Raw genomic sequence first — 9,770 nt, 5'->3', positions numbered from 1 at the left:
TGGTGGTAATTTCCAAAATGAAAAGCAAAATCCATCAGTCCTAAACAAAATTAGGAACTAATGTTGCTATATGGGGCAGGAAGTGATTGCTACATTGTCAAGAGGAAAGACAGGTAAAGATTGTTGTTCGTAGAGTTGCTGTAGCCCAGGATATGAGAGAGACAAGGTAGGTGAGGTAATATCTCATATTAGACCAACTTCTATTGGTGAGAGCTTGAAAGCTTGTCTCTCTCACCAGCAGAAGTTGCTCCAATAAAAGATATTACCTTGTCCCTTAGAATATGTATTAACTACTTAATGCTAAACAATTTGCTCCATCTTCTATTTATCTGTAACACCATTTCCTAGACCTGAAGAAGAGAAGAGCTCTGTGCAGCTAAAAAGCTTGTCTCTTTCACCAAAAGACATTGGTCCAATAAAAGATAGTACCTCACATACCTTGTCTCTGAGGCATAGATGGTGTTAGACTGAGATTTGTACAGGGCTGAAGAGTGAAATGTAATTATGCTATTTTTAAAAAACCTAATTCTAACAGGCCCCATCTACATGCGACAACTTTATTTAGTAGATGTGTAGCCTGGGAGCAACTGTACTATGTTACTGTCTATTACACTGAGATATACACAGGGTTAAGCATTTTAATACAGTCAGCTAGCCCTGCTCTCTGCCATGTGTGTAAAACTGTATCTTGCTTTATATGCTCGTTTTATTCCACTGGAAAATCTCTGGGGCAGGGCATTCCCTGAGATCTACCATGATTCAGAGTAAGGCCCAGCAGAAGTAAAAAGGGAATTATAATAGTAAAATTCCACACTGCAAAGGGCTAAGTAGAAATCTTGCATACAATTTCATTGAGCTCTGTGCTAGCAGGACAGAACCAAAACCAACTAGTGACATTCCCTTGCTCCCAAAAGGACTATGACAGCCTTCAGCCTGAAGCACCCCACGCGGGGTAGTCCCATCTTGTCTTCCTCAGCCAAGGAATGTACCCAAGATGTAGGTAGCGTCTGATAAGAATGAAATTTAGAGTTTTTATACACTTCATCTTACTAAGGATACAAGAGCCCCCACAAGGTGAGGACCAAGCATGCCTGGTTCAGTAACTCCAGATGTGTCAGGCCCATCATCTCCAATTAATTAACAGTGACTTGTGCTCTTTTTTTTTTTTTTTTGCTAAACAATTGCTTTCACTGTTACCTCATTCTCCCAACCCATGTCCATCTTCTTTGTCTAGTTTTTCCACCTGTTGCTCTCTGTGCCAGGCACTGTCTCTTTTACACCACTTGATCTTTCAGATCGAGAATTATGACAGGTAGGGTTCATTCTGCGGTACATTGTCCTCTCTAGTGTTGCTACACTATTGTCATCATGTGTCAAGAACTACATTAGAATGCCATTACTTGATGGCTCAAAACTCGAATGGTCTCTCTCCTTTATTCTTCTTCAGTTTATTAAGGAGCTGACTGAGGAGATATCTGAGTCATTAGTGATTATATTTTAAAAGTCATGGAAGATGGGAGAGATTCCAGAAGATTGGGAAAGGGAAAATACAGTACCAATATATAAAGAGAGAAATAAGGACAACCCAGGGAATTACAGAGCAGTTTGCTTAACTTCTCTACCCAGAAAGATAATGAGGCAAATAATTAAGCAATCAATTTGCAAAATCTAGAAAATAATAAGGTGAAAAGGTGATAAGTAACACTCTGCTTGGATTTGTCAAGAACAAATCCTGTCAAACCAACCTGATAGCTTTCCTTGACAGGTAACAAGCCTTGTAGATAGGAGGGAAGCAGTAGATATGGTATAGCTTGATTTTAGTAAAGCTTTTTATACTGTCTCACATGACCTTCTCACAAACAAATTAGGGAAATACAGCCTAGCTGGAGCTACTATAAGATGGGTGCAAAACTGATTAGAAAACCATTCCCAGAGAGTAGTTGTCAGTGCTTCAGAGTCGAGCTGGAAGGACATAACCAGTGGGGTCCCACAGGGATCAGTTCTGGGTCTGGTTCTGTTCAATATCTTCATCAATGATTTGGATAATGGCATAGAGAGTACATTTATAAAGTTTGTGGATGATACCAAGCTGGGAGGGGTTGTAAGTGCTTTGGAGGATAGGATTAAAATTCAAAAGGATCTGGACAAACCAGAGAAATGGTCTTAAGTAGATAGGATGAAATTCAGTAAGGACAAATGCAAAATACTCCACTTAGGAAGGAACAATCAGTTGCACTCATACAAAATGGGAAATGACTGCCTAGGAAGGAGTACTGCAGAAAGGGGTCTGGTGGTCATAGCAGATCACAAGCTAAATATGAGTCAACAGTGTAAAGCTGTTGCAAAAAAACCCCATAATTCTGGGATGTATTAGCAGGAATGTCGTAAGCAAGACACGAGAAGTAATTCTTCCACTCTACGCTGTGCTGATTAAGCCTCAGTTGGAGTATTGTGTCCAGTCCTGGGCACCATATTTCATTCAAATTGGAGAGAGTCCAGAGAAGAGCAGTGAAAAGGATTAAAGGTCTAGAAAACATGACCTGTGAGGGAAGACTGAAAAAACTGGGTTTGTTTATTCTGGAAAAGAGTAGACTGGGGGGGACTGGCCTCACTGTGCTGCTCACCGTACATGCACATACTAAAACAATAGTCCCTGCCTAAAGGAATTTATACTCTTAACGTTTGCACAGGCATTTCTATAGGCCCATCCCACCAGGGACTAAGTACTCCAGAGAGAGGCACTAAACCCCCCATCTACACTAGAAAATTTGCGCCAGTGCAACATTAAATGCTCCCAGCAGTGGCCAAGGTGGCACAGGACCAGAGTTCAGGCCTGTTGCAGACACAGCAGTGCCAGAGGCAAGCAACAGTGGTTCGTTGCCTAGAGTGCTTAAGCGCCAATAAACACACCAGGGTGGAGAAGCAAACAACCAAATTTATTTGAGCTCAAATAAGGTGCCAGGGAGAAATAACAATCTCAGATCCTGCACCCTTAAAACAAGCAGTTTCTTCCTTTTATATCCCAGTTGTTTACTACAAAACTTTCTTGCTGACTAGCTGATTTCTTACTCCCCCCTCCTTTCCCATCCAGCTGCAGTATCTTCTCTCATTCAATCTTTTGACTTCCCCCTTCCTCCCCCCTCTCCGCTGCTGAGCCATGTTCACAGTATCTTAAAACGACCTTGAACATGCTCTAGCCTAGCTTCAATGTGTTACAGCAGAGAACTGGCTATTACAATCAAAAGCTAACTGCTAATACTACATTTTTGCAGTTATTAGTACATTAGGTTACACTAGGTTACACAAAGTGTTTAACATGGAGGAACACTGGTTCATTGAGGCCTACAGCAGAAGGGCTTCACTGACACTTGTGGTCTATCACCTTTCCGAGTTACCTAGGGTTATGCCAGAGTGACACCAACAACTCCCTCCTTTGAGAATACTCAACAAACTTTTGGCTGAGTGTTCTCACATTTAAAGGATAACATGTGATTAAGCTCTAGGGAGCTGGAGTGCTTTACAGCAAGCAAGCAAGAGAAGAGTAACGATACACAACACCACACCAGTGAGCAGGAGGTGAACAATACCTTCCCTTAGTTTTTCCAGGTTGAGCAACCAGCCCCAGGGGGAATCAGAAATAGTAGGTTTCCTTTCCTGGGCCTTCCACTGTTCAAAAGCCTGTTTGGCTGACAGGATGTGCTTGTTAATATCCTGTGCGCTTTCTGGGACATAAATACAGTATTCATCCCCTATAAGGGCGCACACCCCGCCCTGGGAAGCCACACTTCCACCCAGGAAGTGTCCACATATGTCTCCATGGTCACAGATCAGATGGTATTCCTGATGCGTCTGTAAGGGCAGTGGGCCAAGTCTGATACTCAAGATTACTCCGAATGGCCATCAGCTGGTCATTCAGGAAATCCCGAATTCCTAAACATACTAGATCCCACTGCAATGCCTTCCCAGCCTCAGTTATCTTCAATACCATCCCTTCTTGGTGTAGTACTATAATACACCTGTTATTTAACTATTCTCAGGTACTGTCAAAAGGCATTCCCATTAAGAGCATACATTATTAGTCATTGGAATGGTTTCAATATGGGTAAAATTTTTAGTAGCAGAACAAACTTTTGGGTACTTGTTATTTAAAATCCAATTAGAGAGAGCTATATATGCTGAGGGATTTATCCAAAACACAGGGCGCAGCCTGTAGAATAAACCCCAAAATCCATTCAATACCACATTCCCAAACATGGGTTCCACAAATGTCCTCCCACCAGTGTATAATTCTTTGTTTCTTCACCAGGGTCAGTTCTTAATGTCCTTTCTAGTCAGGAATTCCTGGACTTTGGCAATTTCAGTGGAGCGAGTGTTCCTTCTTCTTTCCCAAAACAGTCGTGATGCAGCATCCTACAGGGCAGAGGTTACTAGCACATAACCCTGTAATGGTTTTGATTCTTCTAGAAAAATTCAAAGGCACAGTAGATCTGTCAGTGGATAAGGGAGAGGTTACTAGCACGTCACCTTGTACTTTTTCCCTGCTGTCCAAAAGGCACAGTGGAGCTAGAAGGTGAAATAAGCTAACCATCAGTAGGAGAATTCTCCCGATGTGAAGGGGTCTTTTTGCAGTGAGAATCTTGGGTCCAAGCAGTCAGTCTTTGACATTTTACAGCAATGTTGGTAGTCACCGGGACTTAAGGGCCTTTCCAGCATGGAGCCAAAGCAGTCTTTCGTTGGTGGACCTTTACATCAATCCCGTCTCCTGGTTCCAAGGAGTGGCAGGGCTGCTAGGGTCTTTGGGTAGCGCTTCTTTACCTGTGAGAAAAGAAACTTAACACATTTCATCAGTGCCTGGCAGTGTTTTCCAGATTTCATAGCTGTGTGGGCAAATTCAGGCCCTCCTTTTCCTGGTTGTTAGCCAAGTCTTAACTGTGAGCAGTGTCCTTGAATGGAGTCAGTGTCTTATCTATAGCCTGAGCTTGCTAGCTAATTCTGTTTTTCCAGTTAACTCATTCTGTTCTTTGTTCTTTTTCCTTTCTTGTCTTCTTTTAACCTGCAAAGGAAACTTCCACTTTTTACTTATACACCTTTTTCCCAACAATGAAGACATAAACATTGTCATTATACAGTAATTAGTCTTATTATTTAATATATGCCACACACACCCTTTTACTAAAATAACCTTATTACAGAGCTTTGGAGCAACAAGCCAGGACAAGCACACCCACTTTGAGGAGTTCATTAAATTTAACCTCTAGTCCAATAGCTTTCCACCATCCCCAGCCCTCTGGCTAGAAATTTGAGGTAGCCAGAAAGATCCCATATACAATATGGGGAGTGGGTTAACTTTTCATGTCCTTGCTTTCAAAGACTGTTGGTATGCAAATTTTAACAACAATTTTTGCAATTAACAGTTTGACCAATGAAGTTTCTTTTCCTTGAGGAAATGCATTAGATTTTAGTATATTATATTCTTCTGATTTACCCAAACACTTTGTATTCCAAATTGAACAAAACAAGTATCTGCATTTTAATTTAACCTTTTTGTTTGATTTTAAACTAGACTATTTTATAAAAATATTAAACACAAAAATTCCGGCCACAAGACAAACACCACAAGACAGAACATAGAACACAAAACATAATTTCTATTGTGCCAGTAAATGCATGGTACGTTGAATGCTGTTCAGCTGGCATCAGTTTTCTCTGATTATCTGAAAGACAAAAAACAAGAGGTCTACCCACCCTTGCTGGGCAGACAATCATCACTTGAAATATAGAAATACCCTTGTTGACTTCAGGCAAAAACAGAGGAATTACCCCATATTTTCTTGTATTTTTTTCATAAGCAGCCCAGGTTTTCAGTTACATAACACTGTATACATTCTTCAGCTAATTTAACTAAATTGTTCATAGCCAAACCAAATGATTGCAATCCAATAATTTCTTTGCCTGAATTTATTTACAAACATTTCACAGACACCAAAAACCTTTTTTCTTTAGCATTTTTACAAAGTTCAACTGCTGTTTTCTCCAGCAACTACAGAGTTAACTTCTCACTCTCCCTTAAATCACTTGCTTGTCTTCCAACAGCCACTTTTATCAACTCAAATCACCATTCCAAGTAAGTCCTAGGTATTTGAAATCTCCATGCTTACACTTAGTGACTCCTTCCTTCCACTACACCCTTAAAGTTTTCCAACCTGTTTTCCAATCTCTCTGTCTGTTGCCTGCGCACCTGGGCCTGATCCTGCCTTTCTCGCTGAACCGTCCCTTCCATGGGCACCAACTTGTTCCACTACCAGTTTAGCTAGGAGGATGGGCTTCTCAACTAGCCCCCACCCTTCCTGGTCTCTTCCCTTAAACATTCTTACTCACAAGACTACCCAAGTCCTCCTTCACGAGGCTTGTCACCTGGACAAAAACACATGGCCCATTGGGCAAAGGCCAGTTACTTAACATATAATTTAAAGGACTATTCTTAGAGGGTTTACCCAGAGACTCATTCATCTGTTTGACACTCAAACAGAAAAGAGAATTACACAGAGCGCAGAGGGAATTACAGTCTAAGCCAGACTTTCCCACTTCTATATACTGACCTCTACAGGGGACGGGACAGAAGGATCTCAATTCAACCTCAGAGCTTTCTCGCACACATGGCTTCCACTCGGAGGAATTACAAACGAGAGGTTCAGTTCGGCCCACACTCCTAACGTCCAAATGAACAGAGCAGAAAAACAACAGTAACCGGTTAAACAGAACAGAACCAGAACCAGATAGTGTTTCCTTATCCTATTAGGGCTCACTTTTACTCATGCAATTCTCAACATATAACACCAACAGTACCAAGCAAAGCAAACATAAAATAACAAGGGTAAAACAAATAGATGGTGTAAGTTCTGCAGGGCTCCCCCCTTCTTAATTGCTCACCAAACTGTGACAAATTTCTGTTACCAATCTATCCCTCGTGTCAGGTGATCAGGCTGACACTACAGGATCGTTGGGGGAAGATAAAGAAAACACACCATATAAATGAATTTTAAAGCTTCATTAATAAAATAATAAAACAACAGAGAGTGTTGGGAATGCTCCCTCATCACTCAGGAAAACATTAATGCCCCAAGCCCCTTTCATACCCACACACGTACGTCCATACTGGCCACTTCTGTGTATAATGTTCAGAGGAGGGGGAGAGGTGGACAGGAGATTATCCTGTATACAGCTTGTCCAGAATTTCCAACATGCTTTTGCTCTTGGGAGGGCTGTTCTCTTACACCCTGGAATCTCCTGCGGCGTCTCTTTCAGAGATTCCAGTCCAGGTCGGCTGCCTGTGGCTTCTTTGGTGTCACCAAGCCACACCGACTCCAGGTTCACAAAGGCACACTTACAGTTAAGCTTTGCAAATGTAATCTCAGTTCTGTAACTTGTATTGCCTTTGGTTCGCCTCTGTCTATATTTTTTTCACAGCCAGCTGGGGCTGAAAGCAGCCCCTCCCTCCCTGCACCAAGCACAGTCCGCGCCGATTCTTGACCCTGAATGCAGAGCAACCCCCACCCTTCCATCCCTGGGCCAAGATGATTTTTAAATTAACCCATTCCTTTCCTCAATAGACAAATTTGCTCACGCTGTGTCAGGGCTTTTTGGTGATTAAACGCTCCTCTTCGATGTATGATCTTATCTAGATTGAAGTACCTTCTAGTGGGCATTGTTTAGATGGATTTTCACGCATGTAAATATTCCAATTCTCTAAATACCTGCAGGTTGTTGAACCGTAATATACGTACATGTAATATGCTGGGGTACTCTTAGGGGGTGAGATGGAATGTTTAGACTGCCCCTCCCCCATTTTCCACTTACACACACAGGGAGGGTGCCCTGTCCGCGCTAGCGGCTCATAAACTAAGGATTTCTCCCTACAGGGTACTCACACAGGAGAGGCTAACGAGGGTGGCCACGACCCTCCTACACCTCCCTTCAGCAAAGAGTGTCGGCTAGTCTCTGGGAGACGGCACCGCTTACTCTGATTGCATCCAGTGAGATGATCAGACTGTCAGTAGCCCACACGGAAAGGAAAGGGGAAGGGAAGATGGGTACACACACTCCTAGACCCAGGTAGCTTCCTCACCGGACAATGCCAGGCCAAGTCAGCCCACCATGGGTCGGACCTCCTAAAGATCCACTAGTTATCGGGCTTGCGTTAGAGTAGTCCTGGTCACGAGCTTTTGCTTCACAGGGTACTCTGGGCGTCTTCCGGTAACAGTCACTCATACTGGCCCCCCCTCTTTTTTTTTTGCAGCCACAACAGGGAGAGAGTGCACTAGGACATAGGGTCTCCCATTCCTAGACCGGTCTCTCCTTTGTCCCTGAACTATCCCTAACCTGCTTTTGGATCCTTGCACTCCGCCAGACAGGGGGAAGAACAGGAGTTACGGTTTGTTTTTTGTTTTTGTTTTTGGGTTTTTTTCGTTTTTTTTTCTTTTTTTTTTTCTTTAACCAGAGCTTTTCATACAAACAGTTTCAGAACCTACCTGTTCACTGACAAAACAGGAGTAATTGTACTGTAATTTACTGATCCTTCAGGTGGCCACCTTTCCCGACCCTTTAATTTGTACTGAGGCCAGTCCACTGTACAAAACCTTTGTAACCTAGTTTTGGATAACGGATCCGATCCAAACACCTTCCAATTCTCCAGAATGCATTCTAGGGGGGAGCACCTTGCCTTCCCCACCTTGCTCTGCCCCTGCCCCGTGTCGCAGGTAGATGCTGGGCGTCCCCAGATCCTAACAGAGAGAGTCCAGACAACCGGACTGTTCCTACCTTATCCAAGGGACCGGTTCCACACCGTCGCCCACAACTGCTTCTCCACTATTTGAGCGCGTTGCACCGTTGTGCCCTCTGGGGTCGCTCACACCGCGTCTCCGCCGAGGCCCCAGGTGAAGTCACCGGTGTGCACTGGGCGTCGGTCGTCACCGCGATCCGTTGACCTCCAGGAGGGATCCAGGCAAGGCTAATTTTCGCCTCAGCCCACCCAGGGACGCCAAAAACTGTTGCAGACACAGCAGTGCCAGAGGCAAGCAACAGTGGTTCGTTGCCTAGAGTGCTTAAGCGCCAATAAACACACCAGGGTGGAGAAGCAAACACCCAAATTTATTTGAGCTCAAATAAGGTGCCAGGGAGAAATAACAATCTCAGATCCTGCACCCTTAAAACAAGCAGTTTCTTCCTTTTATATCCCAGTTGTTTACTACAAAACTTTCTTGCTGACTAGCTGATTTCTTACTCCCCCCTCCTTTCCCATCCAGCTGCAGTATCTTCTCTCATTCAATCTTTTGACTTCCCCCTTCCTCCCCCCTCTCCGCTGCTGAGCCATGTTCACAGTATCTTAAAACGACCTTGAACATGCTCTAGCCTAGCTTCAATGTGTTACAGCAGAGAACTGGCTATTACAATCAAAAGCTAACTGCTAACACTACATTTTTGCAGTTATTGGTACATTAGGTTACACTAGGTTACACAAAGTGTTTAACATGGAGGAACACTGGTTCATTGATGCCTACAGCAGAAGGGCTTCATTGACACTTGTGCTCTATCACCTTCCCATTGCCTACAAGAACCTCCAGGGCCTGCTACCAGCCAAGCAACTAACAGCCAGCTTTGCAAAACACCTAAACCCCGCATGCGCACAACCTACTACAACAGCAGTTCCCGGGCCGCCCAGGTGACAGATCTACGCATGCGCATAGTTCGCCTTCTCTCCCCGACCGCTAACG

This window comes from Gopherus evgoodei, chromosome 3 (genome assembly GCF_007399415.2).
Source record: "Gopherus evgoodei ecotype Sinaloan lineage chromosome 3, rGopEvg1_v1.p, whole genome shotgun sequence".
NCBI classification, from domain to species: Eukaryota; Metazoa; Chordata; order Testudines; family Testudinidae; genus Gopherus; species Gopherus evgoodei.
Note: the sequence above shows the minus strand (reverse complement) of the source record.